The sequence below is a fragment of the Bos javanicus genome, chromosome 29 (genome assembly GCF_032452875.1).
Source record: "Bos javanicus breed banteng chromosome 29, ARS-OSU_banteng_1.0, whole genome shotgun sequence".
NCBI classification, from domain to species: Eukaryota; Metazoa; Chordata; class Mammalia; order Artiodactyla; family Bovidae; genus Bos; species Bos javanicus.
Window position 1 is genome coordinate 9927522 of NC_083896.1, and position 14385 is coordinate 9941906.

The following is a 14385-nucleotide window of genomic DNA, read 5'->3' on the forward strand; positions in this document are numbered from 1 at the left end:
CTGAAGCCTACCAAGCTCCTCCATCCATGGGATTTTCCACGCGAGAGTCCTGGAGTGGGTTGCCATTGCCTTCTCCGGAATGGATGTTGAATTTTATCAAATACCTTGTCTGCATTTACTGAAATGATTATGTGTTTTTTTTCTTTTGTTGATGCAGTGTATGTAGCACATGGATTGACTTGTATATATATTGAACCATCCTTAAGACCCTGGGTCCAAGGGGTGAATGGATCCAACTTCATTGTGGTATATGATCTTTTTCATGTGTTGTTAGATTCAGTTATTTTTTGAGAAGTTTTGCATATATATTCATCAAAGAAACTGGCCTGTAATTTTCTTCTTTGGTAGTGTCTCTGTCAAGTTTTGGTATCAGGCTGATGGTGGCTTCATAGGATGACCTTGGGAGTGTTATCTCCACTTTAGTCTCTTGGAAGAGTTTGAGAAGGATCAGTATAAGTTCTTGTTTGTATGTTTGGTAGAATTCCCCAGTGAAGCCATCTGGTCCTAGACATTTGTCTGCAAGGAGATTTTTTTGTTTGTTTGTTTTTTGTTTTCTTTGTTTCCCCTTTTTTTTACAGATTTTATTTTACTTGTAGTAATTGGTCTGTTTAACTTATAGTTTTCTCTTGATTTAGTTTTGGTGGGCTGTTTCCAGAAACTTGTTTGTTTGTTTTTTTCTAGGTTGTCCAATTCATTGGATAATTGTTCATAGTATTCTCTTATTTATTTATTTATTTTGTGGTATTGGTTGTTATTTCCCCTCTTTAATTTCTTATTTTGTTTATTTGGGTCCTCTTTCTTTTATTCTTGATGATCCCGATCAAAGGTTTGTCAATTTCGTGTACCCTTACAAAAAACCAACTCTTGGTTTTATTGATTTTTTTCTCTTTTTTTAAAATCTCTATTTCATTTATTTCCTCTGTGATCTTTATTATTTCCTTCCTTCTGTTGACTTTAGGTTTGTCAGGGAGCTTATAAAAGGAAAGAAGTGTTTATTTTCAACCTGTATACTTTATGGGCTTCCAGGTGGCTCAGTGGTAAAGAATCCGCTAACCAATAAAGGTGTTGTGGGTCTGATCCCTGAGTTGGGAAGATCCCCTGGAGAAGGAAATGGCAACCCACTCCAGTATTCTTGCCTGGAAAATCCCATGGATGGAGGAGCCTGGCAGGCTACAGTGCATGAGGTTGCAAGAGAGTCAGAGGTGACTTATCGACTAAATAACAACTATGTACTTTATATAGCTTAATTCTCACCATATACCTATGAGATTATTACTGTGCCCATTTTACACATGAAGACACAGAGCCTTAGAGAAATTAAGGCACTTGTCAAGGGTTACACTAATGGAAGTGACAGCATGAATTTCAATTCTCAGCTCTCTGACTGTGAGCACTGTTTCCTTAATCTTCTTGTGTTGCCAAAATCCATACAGCTGGACTCCTGCCTCAGTTTTCTTGCCTGATATTTTAGCTCTGGCTTCGGGTTATCCTTGCTCCAAACCCCAGACTATTTAGGTAGAAATCATGCACCCAGTTCTTTACTCCCCACCCACCCATCTCTCAGTTTGGGTTCTACTGTAGACAGTGCAATTAACTGGAAACACAAAGTACTGCATCATGTTGAAAAATAGCTTCTAGGAACTAGCCAGAGGAATGTTACCTTTCCTCTATAACTCACGATCATGATTCTTTCCAGCTTCATACTCAGCATCAGACACTTCAAAAAGTAAATAAACTGTGAATAGGCAAAGTGAACAAAGAAAGAAATGGCATTCATTATGAAAACGGTTTTCTTTGACCTCTTAACCCCGGCATCCTTTCCCTGTGAATGGATGTAGCAGATGGCAGTGATTATGATGTGACTTGTCCTAGATCTCATCTCAGCTCTTCCAGTCTCTGTCAAGGCTTTGGGAAGTGTAGAAAGAGTGGGATAAACTCCAGGGGAGTCATGTGCCCAGGATGGATGTCACATAAATCACCGGAGCCCTGGTCTGTGGTCATAGCTTTGAATTCTTATAGTGTTCCTCACTCTCTCTTCCCCCTGCTCCTCTTAGCCTGCTTCCCAGGAAGCAGGGAGCTTACTTCCTATTGGTTCATTTACTCCCACTGAATTACCCAGTCCTGGGGGAGAGGGGATATTTGCTTATCTCAGTGCTCTATCTTACTTAGAATGGTAGAATTTAGCAAGTGTTAGGTATGGAAGTGTATCATTGCAAGTTCTCTCTGATGGTTACAACATTTTCTCTGTTACTCAATGCAATCCATTCTACCCCAAGACACTCAGTGTGACATTTAGTGAGAAATCTTCAACAAAATTCTGTCATCCATTCCCCATATTTAGACAGACACTTTTGATGATCATAATCCAGACTTCTGGCAATCTTCTGTATACCCTATGTCACTCTGAGTGTGACCTGTTACTGACTTAAGTGTCCCTTCCTTCCACTCACGTGTCCAACAGATGGTAATACTTGCCCAAGTTCTCCTTGGACCGTCTGAGCCTCTCACTGTGTAGCTGGATCCTTTCATTGTATTTCCCCAGTATGCTTACCCTGGACACTGTTAGGCTGCTTTGACCACACCACAGACGGCAGCTTTGAGAGTCACTCAAACTCTTTTGCATTCACCCCACCCCCCATCAAACAAAATGTAAACATGTTGATAGTCAGCAGTTTGGTGGCTTATGGTTGCCTTTAATTCAAAGTTAAAGCCCCTCTCAGGGTTTTCCATGGCTTCTCTGCAAGCCCCAGAATTGCTATATGTTTACTCTGAACATGATGGTGGTTATCAGAGCTGTAACCTGACTAACCACAGCATCCTGCAGTTTGCATGTAGATGACTTGGGCTTACGTAGACTTTACGTGGGTCTTAAAAACTTTTGAGTCTTATTTGATCTAAGAAGTAATCCAAAGTAAAATTTCCAAGCTTCACATCAATCTTTTCCTTTTGGGACTCCACCCAATTCTAGAAAAACTTGTGGTCAAACCCCATCATTCTTTTGCCTACAATGTTGACTGTGTAATTTTTGCAAAATTCAGGCATTTGTTGTTGCAAATTCTTTTGAAAACAGTGACAAATGCTTAGACCATTCCTTCTTGAAGGGAGATTCTATGGCCTCCTGGGGAGTCAGTCTCAGAGTTTTGATAGAAGTCCAAAAAGACGTTTGGCTATTTAGGCTTCAGCAAGTAACTTAATCTTCTTATAACTCAGTTTCTCATCTGTTTTCACTTGGAGCTACTTAGATGATTACACAAACTAATAGGTAAAATCATTTAGTTAGTACCTGACAGATAGGAAGCACTTGATTAGTAGTAGCTATAAAAATCTAGTACGATACACTACCATGTGTAAAATAGCTAGCTAGTGGGAAGCTGTATAGCACAAGGAGCTCAACTCAGTGCTCTGTGGGGACCTGGATTGGGAGGGATGGAGGCAGGAGGGAGGTCCAAGAGGGAGGGGATATATGTAAACATACAGCTGATTCACTTCATTGTACAGCAGAAACTAACAAAATATTGTAAAGCAACTGTTAGTTCAGTTCAGTTGCTCAGTTGTGTCTGACTCTTTGTGACCCCATGGAGTGCAGCACGCCAGGCCTCCCTGTCCATCACCAACTCCTAGAGCTTGCTCAAACTCATGTCCATCAAGTCAGTGATGCCATCCAACCATCTCATCCTCTGTCGTCCCCTTCTCCTCCTGTTCTCAATTTTTCCCAGCATCAGGGTCTTTCAAATGAGTCAGCTCTTCGCATCAGGTGGCCAAAATATTGGAGTTTCAGCTTCAACATCAGTCCTTTCAACGAACACCCAGGACTGATCTTTAGGATGGACTGGTTGGATCTCCTTGCAGTCCAAGGGACTCTCAAGAGTCTTCTGCAACACCACAGTTCAAAAGCATCAATTCTTCATCGCTCAGTTTTCTTTATAGTCCAACTCTCACATCCATACATGACTACTGGAAAAAACATGGCTTTGACTAGACGGACCTTTGTTGGCAAAGTAATATCTCTGCTTTTTAATATGCTGTCTAGGCTGGGCATAGTTTTTCTTCCGAGGAGCAAGTGTCTTTTAATTTCATGGCTGCAGTCACCATCTGCAGTGATTTTAGAGCCCAAGAAAAGAAAGTCTTCCACTGTTTCCATTGTTCCTCCTTCTATTTGCCATGAAGTGATGGGACTGGATGCCATGATCTTAGTTTTTTGAATGTTGAGTTTTAAGCCAGCTTTTTCACTCTCCTCTTTCAGTTTCATCAAGAGGCTTTTTAGTTCCTCTTCACTTTCTGCCATAAGGGTGGTGTCATCTGCATATCTGAGGTTATTGATATTTCTCCTGGCAATCTTGATTCAAGTTTGTGCTTCATCCAGCCCAGCATTTTGCATGATGTACTCTGCATAAAAGTTAAATAAGCAGGGTGACAATATGCAGCCTTGACGTACTCCTCTTCCTATTTGGAACCAGTCTGTTGTTCCATGTCCGGTTCTAACTGTTGCTTCTTGACCTGCGTACAGTTTCTCAGGAGGCAGTTAATGTGGTTCGGTATTCCCATCTTTAAGAATCTTCCACAATTTGTTGTGATCCACACAGTCAAAGGCTTTGGCATAGTCAATAAAGCAGAATCAATGCAGAGAAATAGAGGAAAACAATAGAATGGGAAAGACTAGAGATCTCTTCAAGAAAGTTAGAGCTACCAAGGGAACATTTCATGCAAAGATGGGCACAATAAGGGACAGAAATAGTATGGACTGGACCTAACAGAAGCTGAAGATATTAAGAAGAGGTGGTAAGAATACACAGAAGAACATAGAAGATCTTCATGACCCAGATAACCACAATGGTATGATCACTCACCTAGAGCCAGACATCCTGGAATGTGAAGTCAAGTGGGCCTTAGGAAGCATCACTATGAACAAAGCTAGTGGAGATGATGGAATTCCAGTTGAGCTATTTCAAATCCTGAAAGATGATGCTGTGAAAGTGCCACATTCAACATGCCAGAAAATTTGGAAAACTCAGCAGTGTCCACAGGACTGGAAAAGGTCAGTTTTCATTCCAATCCCAAAGAAAGGCAATGCCAGAGAATGCTCAAAGCAACTGTACCCCAATAAAAAAATCTACTAGGATCCCAGCTCTTCATGCAAACCTCAAACTCATCTTAGAGTTTATAAAAAGCTTAGTAAGAATACTAGAGTGGGTAGCCATTCCCTTCTCCAGGGGATCTTCCTGATCCAAGGATCAAAGCTGGGACTCCCACACTGCAGGCAGATTCTTTACCATCTGAGCCACCCATGAAGCCCAGGGCTCCCTACAGATTATTATCTTCTCATCCACATCAAGTGTAAAGGGGCTTTTAGGCAAGGTGAATTTTTAAAAAAGTAAACAAAAAAGATTAGGAGTTACATTATAATTAGACTTCTTCTATTAGAGGGGATCATATTAATAAAGTGAGGTGGTTTTCTACTTTTAAAAAATTGTGGTAAAATATACATAACAAAAAACTCTGTAACTGGGAAGCACACTATGGGGCTTTCCCAGGACAGCCCTCCACCCCACTCCCCATCCTCTGCTGTAGCTCCTCTCTGTAGTGCCCGATTAATAGGATCTCATGCATATCTCCTGAGCTTTTCATTTGCTGAAAACCACCACCAAATGGAAGAAACTAACTACCTGATGCTCATCAGCACCTAGCCCCCAGGCCTGCTGGTGACTGAGGGTTGTTCACCGTCAACCAATCAGAGAATTGCACACAAGCTGATGACATACCCTCCAGGATGCCCAGCTCTCACCCGGCCTTTAAAGATGCTTTGCTGAAGCCCTTCAGGGAGTTTGGAGATGTTTTGGGCGTGAGCTCTGCAGTGACCCTTTCTCTGCTGAGTACTCGTTTTGGTTTGTTTGACCCCTCTGTGTTTTGGGCACACAAGCTTGTGTTAGGTAATGGATCTACCACTTTAACCATTTTTAACTGTGCAGTTCTGTGGCATTGAGTGTATTCATACTGTTCTGCAAGCGTCCTCATCATCCATCTCCAGAACTTTTTCGACATCCCACAATTAAACTCTGTGTCCAGTAACTTCCCATTCCGCCCCCTCCGCCCCCGTTCCCCAGGCCCTGGGAACACTCTTCTACTTTCTGTCTCTTTGTGTTTGACTGTTCTAGGTATTTCATACAAATGGAGGTCTTTATTTTTGAAGTAACGTTATTTCTTTGAATATTAAGGTTGAGAAAATTTGTTCTGAAACACTGATAGCGTAAACCTAGAAATGTTTTTAAAGAATAATTAATGTTAGAATGCATGTTGATCCCCACAGACAAAAAGCACTGATGTAACAAGTTATGATTATTACACATCAGAGAGAGACGATCACCATGAAGGTTTTCTTTACCTTTTCTTTTCCTATTTTTTTGTGCGGCATGTGGAATCTTAGTTCCCTGACCAGAGATCAAACCCACTCCCCCTGCAGTGGAAGTGCAGCTTCTTAACCACTGGACCACCAGGGAAGTCCCTTTCTTTACTTTTTAAAAGGAACTCTGTGTGAAAAAGTATACACATGAGTGTAAACTAAGACATGTCTGCATAAGACTGTTGCTCATAAAGCTTATAACCAATGATGCCAAAATGTTCATGAATATCAGAAATCTCTGCTTTACAGATCCCTGGCTGTGTCCCTAGTGTGTCATTTGGCCTAAGCCTAGGACCTGATCCTTTCAAATCCCTCCTAACTTCATCCGTAAAACGCAGATATAATAGCAGCCCTTCGTACATCACGGCGTTGATGTGAAGATCAAACGAGGTAATCAAAGTGAAAGAGCTTTGAAAAATACAAAGCCTTGTTAGAAATGCAAGGCATTATTAAAGACTGTGGAGAGACTGCTACCACAGTTTAAGGCCAGAGTTTGTACTTCCAAAAGTTAAAATGATAGTCAGTATTTGCAAATTGCTTAGAAAACCAAATTCCAAAACCCAGTACTACGACTGAATTATATTCTAAATGTTGTACATTTGATCCCCACTGCTTGCTATGTCACCTAACCACAGTACCATACCAGATGTAATTGTACAGCATTTTGCAATATCTTCCATTTTTTGTGGGTAAGAAGTTATAAATCCGCATAGCTTAAAGATAAACGCATCTCTTCCCTGGAAGATTTTGTTCTGTTTTGTTTCACTTTTCCACGATGGCAACAGTGCTGTTCTCTGTAACGTGTTTACTATGAGCTGCAGTTTAACAAGCATTGAGTTCCTAGGGTGTACAGTCATCTGGGGTAGAGGTGGGGGTGGCGGAAGGGTGGAGGTCGTGAGAAGAAGCACAAAGAGAACAAAGGGGTCCCTGAATTGGAAAAGTGACAGTCGCTCCGCCGTGTCCCACTCTTTGCGACCCCATGGACTATACAGTCCATGGAATTCCCCAGGCCAGAATACTGGTGTGGGTAGCCTTTCTCTTCTCCAGGGGATCTTCCCAACCCAGGGATCGAACCCAGGTCTCCGGCATTATAGGCAAATTCTTTACCAGGTGAGCCACAAGGGAAGCCCCAGAATACTGGGGTGGGTAGCCTATCCCTTCTCAAGGGATCTTCCAGACTCAGGAATCGAACTGGGGTCTCCTGCATTGCAGGTGGATTCTTTCCCAACTGAGCTATCAGGGAAGCCCCTGAATTGGAGCAGCTTTAGAGCTGGTGAAGAGTGGCATATCCTGTGACACCTAACTATAAAGACACAATGAAATCAATGCCAAGAAAGGGCTTAAGTAATACATCATGGGGGTTAGAGAGATTCAAAGGGTTGATTCATTCAACCTAGGAGGGTAGACTCTTGTGACATTTATCCCTGGTCCTTATGGCTGAGAAGGATTCCTTGGAACAGAAATAGAGGTGAGGATGTTCCAAGCCTGCAGGAACCACACCTAACCTACCCCACAAATATTTACCTACTAACTGGCTGATAAAACTAAGTTTGGCAAAGAGCCTGTGACTCTACAAAGTCACAGCTGGGTGGTGTGGGGGTTAAATCCCAGATTCCCATTTGAAAACAAGATCTTTGGCTTTCTACCATCCCAAGAGGCCAGCTCAGAGGGCAGTCATACACAACTCTGCAAACAACACTTCATTCTATTTTAGTTTGTAGAGTTGCAAGAATTTTATCTTTGTTTGAACTGAGGCCCCAAATTTAAGTAACCCACACCCAGCTGGGAAACTCTCCAGGCTTGAGCTCCACCTTTGGGTTTCTAAGCTAACTTCTGCCCCATCCCAATCAGATTTTTTTTCATAGATCCAGCTCCATCCTTTATGATTAAGTTTAGTTTGGGAAGGGATTACATTTCCCCTTCCAATGCATTACTGTCCCATTACTTTTCCCTTTTTCCAAAGTATAAGACCTCTCTTCTAACCATTATCATTATCGTGTGTGTGCACTAAGCTGCTTCAGTTGTATTCATGAACCTATGGACTGTAGCTCTTTAAGGCTCCTTTGTCTATGGGATTCTCCAGGCAAGAATACTGGAGTGAGTTGCCATTTTCTCTTCCAGGGGATCTTCCCAACCCAGGGACTGAACTCACGTCTCTTATGCCTCCTGCATTAGCAGGCAGGTTCTTATCACAAGTGCCACCTGGGAAGCCCTATCTTACTAATAGCTATTGAGATCTTAACTGGGCCAGGCAGTGTGCTATGTGTATTACAGCGTCTCCCTTACATGAGATAGGTAATCTTACTATTTCTATTTCACAGAAGAGGAACCGCGGCTTAAAGAGGTTATGTGATTTGTCCAGAGTGACCGGGCTAGTTCAGTGGTGGAGTCCAGTGGAGTCAGGACATGGCTCTTGTCACCACTGCATTGCATTATCCCTACCCCCCTTCTCTTTCTCTTCGATATCAACAGAGAATTCTGTGAAATCTCTGTCACTTATAAGCAAACCATTTTGAAGAGTGGCAATCCATAAGAGGAACAAACCACCCCAGACTTGCTAGGATCATGTTAACTAAGATTTATTCAACACACTCTGTGCGCAAGGCACCCTGCTAAACACATGTGCTGTCTCATTTTAATTTTCACAGGAGCCTTAGAGAGGAGCAAGATTATCATCTTCTCAACAGGGGAACAAATGGAGGCACAGAGAGGTTAAATAACTGAACTCAGGTCCTCTTAGAAAATGGTGGGTTCAGTGTTTGAACTTTGGTTGTTTGAGCTCTAGCTCTTTTTTTTAATTTACTGGCCTCGAGGCATGTGGGATCTTAGTTCCCCAACCAGGGATGGAACCCATGGCCCCTGCTGGGGAAGCACACAGTCTTAACCACTGGACCACTAGAGGAGTCTCAGAGCTCTAGCTTTCAACCTCTGAGTCATATAGCTCTGGATGAGTTCAGAGTCCCTAACGAGACTCTACCTCAAAGTATCTCCCCCACCTGCCTGCCCCAGAACCTTAGGTGAGAAGCCTTAGACCTTCCCTTGCCATTGGGAGTTGCTGTCTGTTTGCTGGGGAGGAGTGACACAGAATAGCGAGCATCAGGTTCTCACTAAGCCTTATAACAGGTGATGCAGGGTGGGGAAGGGAGAGGGTGGGGAGGCCCAAGACCCAGTGCCTGCCCTCCAGGCTGGAGAGAAGCACGAAGGAGATAAACTCTTCTTCCTGTGCAACTATTATACCAGTTATTGATAGCAGGAGGAGAAGTGGGTAGCAGAGGATGAGAGATGGTTGGATGGCATTATGGACTCAATGGACATGAGTTTGAGCAAACTCCAGGAGATAGTGAAGGACAGGAAAGCCTGGTGTGCTGCATGCAGTCCATGGGGTAGCAAAGACTGATCAACAACTCTACACTGAACAGCAGCAACTCTACACTTAAATTGTTCACAAATTTGTCTTTTCAAAGGCTTAATCCTGTTTTGCATCTGGAGTGCTCACCCAGCATGGGGACACATTTAGGCTCTTAAAGCTTGGATAAAAGCCCAAATACCCACATTAACCCAAGGCAAGGATTCCTAGGACAGATGGGCAGTGCTGCACCCAGCCTGAACCAGTCCTCTGGGGATCAGCATTTCCAAGATTGGGAGAAGGAGGTCTCTGGAAGGACCCAAGGCAGATATGGGTTACCTTCAAATGGATGTTCAACAATGACTGGGGAGATGACCAGGAAGCAAACAGCCTTAAAGTTCACCAGTTTCCCAGGTTTGCCTGAGCTGGCTTTATCATCGGTAACTTTTTTTTTTTAACTGGCCAAGATACAATATTGTGTTTATAGGCGTGCCTGCCTCGGCAGCAGCCAGCACCTTCCAGCAGTGTGCCCGTCCTCACTGCGCCCCCACTGGGTAGTCAGACCGAACACACCGCCCTCACCATTTATCCAGGTATTACTGTATATACATATAAAATACATAGACTCCCGCCCTCCCTCTCCCCCCCCCCCCCCATTTTTTGGCCAAGCCACGCTGCATGTGGGAATCTTACCTCCCCCACTAACGATGGAACCTGTGCCCCCTGCAGTGGAAGCGCGGTGTCTTAACCACTGGACCTCCAGGGAAGACCCTGTATAAGGTATTTTTAAATCATCCGCTCATTTAATTTCCCCTACAACCTGTGATGGACTTCCCACATAGCTCAGTCGGTAAAGAATCTGCCTGCAATGCAGTAGACCAGGGTTTGATCCCTGGGTTGGGAAGATCCCCTGGAGAAGGAAATGGCAATCCACTCCAGTATTGTTGCCTGGAAAATTCCATGGACAGAGGAGCCTGGTGAGCTACAGTTTATGGGGTCGCAAGAATCGGACACGACTTAGCGACTAAATCACCACCACCACCACCACAACATGTGAAGTACTTCTATGTATTTCACTGGTGAGGAAACTGACATCCGGGGTGAAAGCATCTTGTCGGGTACCACTTTGCGCCCCTTTCTCCCGCGCGAGGGCGGGTGGGGAGCTGACCTCCGATCTTAGAGTGGAAGGGCTTCTGGCGCTCCACGCTCTCGGACTCCAAGGACCTCTAAAGCACAGGAATCGAAAAATAACCGTGTTGCGGTCTTGATCTGCAAGTGAAAAAGTTGTTTCGGGGTAAGTTACGCCTGAGATGGAGGCCAAGAAGTGCAGCCCAGGGGGAGAGAATTAAACAGGAGAGGGGCGGAGAGGGGTGGAGAGAAGGGCGGGAGAGAAGGCCGGAGCCCACGCGCGCGGGGGCCGGGCCTGGGCGGGGCGCGGGGCGGGCGGGGAGGTATTGGCCGGCGCGTCCGGGAGTGGCCCCCGCGCCCGCCCGCCGCCCGCCCCAGGAGCTCGCACGCGCCGCCCTGTGCGGACAGCTGCCGGGCTGTACCTGGATCGCCGGGCGAGCGCGGGGGCAGAGCCGCCTGCACCCCGCCGCGGGAGAGGAGGCGCGCAGCGTCCAGTTCCGAGGAAGGTAACGCAGCGCGCCGCGCCGGGGTTGGGGGAGGCCCGGAGTGGGGTTCGGGGTGTGTACTACCCGCCCGGGGTCTGGAGCCGAGATGACGCGGGGAGCGGCGAGATGCTCTCGTCGCCCGCCTGCCTGTGCCTCCCCGGAGCCGGTCCAGCCCGCTGGCTGTGTTACCTCGGGGAGTTCTCTTTCCCTCCCTGATACTGGCTCCGCCTCTTTTAAATGAGGGAGTTGCTGTGGTGTGATGCTTTTTGGTTCTGAGTTCTGAAACGCGCTGCCCTTCGTTGGGGCGTCCGGCAAGCGCCCTTGCTTAGTCTCCCACTCGCTGAAGAGCCAACTCTAGTGCCCGGGGGGGCGAGTCTCCGGGAGGCCGAGGTGCTCGGGTGGGCGGCGGTTCCTTGGGCTTTCGAGGACTGAGCTTAGCTTGGGGCCGGCTGCTGGGTGGACCTGTCTGCAGGCTGCCCCTCGGTTGCTCAGGTGGGGTACGGTGGGGCGTTAGGACCTACCTACAGGTGGGGGCTGGGGAGGGCGAGTTGGGAGCCGATGGTTTCTGCTTGGAAAACAAGCACGTTTGTTTTGGAGTTCTCTGTCTGCACCCAGCCCTTGTCCCGCGGTTGAGTTGTGTATTACAGGAATGGGCTTTATCGTCTTTTCAAAGTGGAGAAACCAACTGCTTCAGCAGCCAATACAGCGGGCTCCACCAGCCTGTAGGAAGTGGGCCCCTGTTTCTGCCCCCACCCCGCCTCCTCCCGCTTCCCTTTCCTCCCGCCTCCCTTTGTAAAGCCCCTTTGACTTCGAGGGGGCTCCCTTCCTGTCTGCATGAAAAGTCCTCGTTTTCACTTATTGCTGGTCTGTGACCAGCAGGCTCCAGGGCTTGGGTTCTGGGTTGAGATGGAAGCAGAGATAAGAAGAGACTATGAATCATGCTGCCAGCCTCCACCACGCGGGGATGTGCAGAGGAAGCCCCAGACAGACAGACACACACACTCTGGAAGGCGGGATGGATTCCAACTGCTGTTCAGCTTCCTGTCCTCTTGGCAGGCATTCCCAGCGAGGCAGGCAGGTGTCTGCAGGATGGAGGCGCCACCCAAGGGAGGAGAGCTGAACGGAGCAGAGGGCCCTGGTGGGTTTCTGTAGAAGGTCCCCTGCGGGTCTCTCCCGTCTCTTTCCCTCTGCCCTGTAGCCCTTTACTAGATTCCAGGGCCCATCAGAAGCAGAGGAAGGGGCCATGGAGGTGGCAGGATTGACTTTATGGGAGCCCTTATGGGCCAGATACTCTTTGTTGTGTAAAACAACATATCCTTAATTCTCTCTGAGCTATGTGAGGGCTAGGATACTGGTATTTACTACATTTTACAGATAAGAAACTGAGGCTCAGAAAACTTGCTTCCCTTAGTCACATAGCTAGTAAATGGCCAAGCTGGGATTCAAATCCAATCTTTCTGATTCGAAAACCTGTGTTCTCCACCCGCCCCCCCCCACCCCGCCTTTTTTTTTTTGGTGCTCTATGAGTAAGGTCGAATTGGCATAGTAACAGCAGAAATGACTGTTACTGAGCTCACACGAAGTGCCCGGCGCCACTCAAAGCACTTTGGAGGTGTTATGTCACTTAAGGTGCCAGGGTTCCGGTCATTCTGGTGGGAATCTGGGATGCGTTAGGCTCTCCAGCGGCAGCCCCCTTCCAGAACGCCCCTGCCTGATCCCGCCCAGCTGCTGGTGCCTGGATGGGGTGGGGGCCCTGTTTGCTCTATCCTAGAGGTGGTTTGAGGTGTAATGAAAGATTGATTGTCCACAGCTGATCCGTTAGACCTGACCGTTGGGTTGTGAATGATCCCACTGTCCACTGAAAGGCCTTTCTCAGGCTTTGCTCAATAAACATTTGTGGAATGAATGAATTAGCACGTTGTGCAGAGTGGTCTGCCATCCTGCAGAAGTGGGCAGTGGCAGCCCGGGGCCCCCACCATCCTCAGAACCCTAGGATGCCAGGCCAGATTGTTTTCCTCCTCAGGTGAGGAAGGTAGGTGAATTGTGCCCCTGTGGGCTTACAGACTACCCTGGTAATATGTTGACTGGCACCTGTTTTGTAAAGGAGTTTTCAAGATAGTGGATGAAGACAAATTTGACTTTTTAAAAAGTGAACTGGAAAAATGACTTAGTTTTAATCAAGTTTCTGCTCTTTCAAGAAGAGGGGAAAATAGGATGGTACTCTTCGTGTTCCAGCTTCCCAGACTTCTCCATAAAAAAGTCTCCAATAGTAAAGAAGCCTGGCGAGTGCTCCTGTGCATTGGGGTCTGTAGTTCAGATGGGCCCCAGCAAGCTTGAAAATGGTTTTAAGGTTTTATGCAGTTTTTATGTGATTCCATATGCTTGTTAGGTTTGTTTTTTTATATACAAATATTTGTATATAGTTTTTTTCCCCAAAATATTTGTGTAAAATTGGTGCCCTGGCGTATTGCTTTATATTCTTGGGGGCTGAGGGGACCCAAGTGGAGAAGCAGGGCAAAGGTTCTGGTCTCGGGGCTTTAAGTATTCTTTGCATTTTCTGTTCACTTGGTTCACAGCAATAGAGCTTATCAACCTTCTGTGATGATTACCTCTTTTCCCATTTTTCGGAGTGAAGAACATATTTAAAAAATAAAAACAATCATTGTTTTCCCTCCCCCCAGTCTTATTACGATACAAGTGATATACAACACTGCATAAGTCTAAGGTGTGCACATGATGATGTTATATGTGCCTATGTTGCTCCTATTTTTCTTGCAGTGAGGATGTTTGCAGTTTACTCTTAGCCACTTTCAAGTATGTAATACATACTGTGGTCACCATACTGTATGTTAGATCCTCGGACCTTACTCATCTTATAACTGGAAATCTGTATTCTTTGGCCAATATCTCCTCATTTCCCCCACTCCCCAGCCTTTGGCAGCCATCATTCTACTCTGTTTCTAGGAGTTTAGCTTTTTTAAGATTCTCCATAAAAGTGAGATCATTACTGTTTGTTTTCTTATTATCCA

General features: G+C 45.8%; 1 protein-coding gene across 11 annotated transcripts in view; it reads left to right on the top strand.

Annotated features, from left to right (window-relative positions):
* The first annotated feature begins 11286 nt into the window (after positions 1 to 11286).
* The window catches only part of SYTL2 (synaptotagmin like 2), a 122121-nt gene continuing 119022 nt past the window's right edge, over positions 11287 to 14385 (top strand). For 10 of the 11 annotated variants that reach the window (XM_061406069.1, XM_061406074.1, XM_061406072.1 and 7 more), the window contains exon 1: positions 11287 to 11377. The gene's annotated coding sequence lies outside the window, so the exon portion shown is untranslated. The remainder of the gene's footprint in view (positions 11378 to 14385) is intronic. The other variant, XM_061406070.1, reaches the window with a different exon arrangement.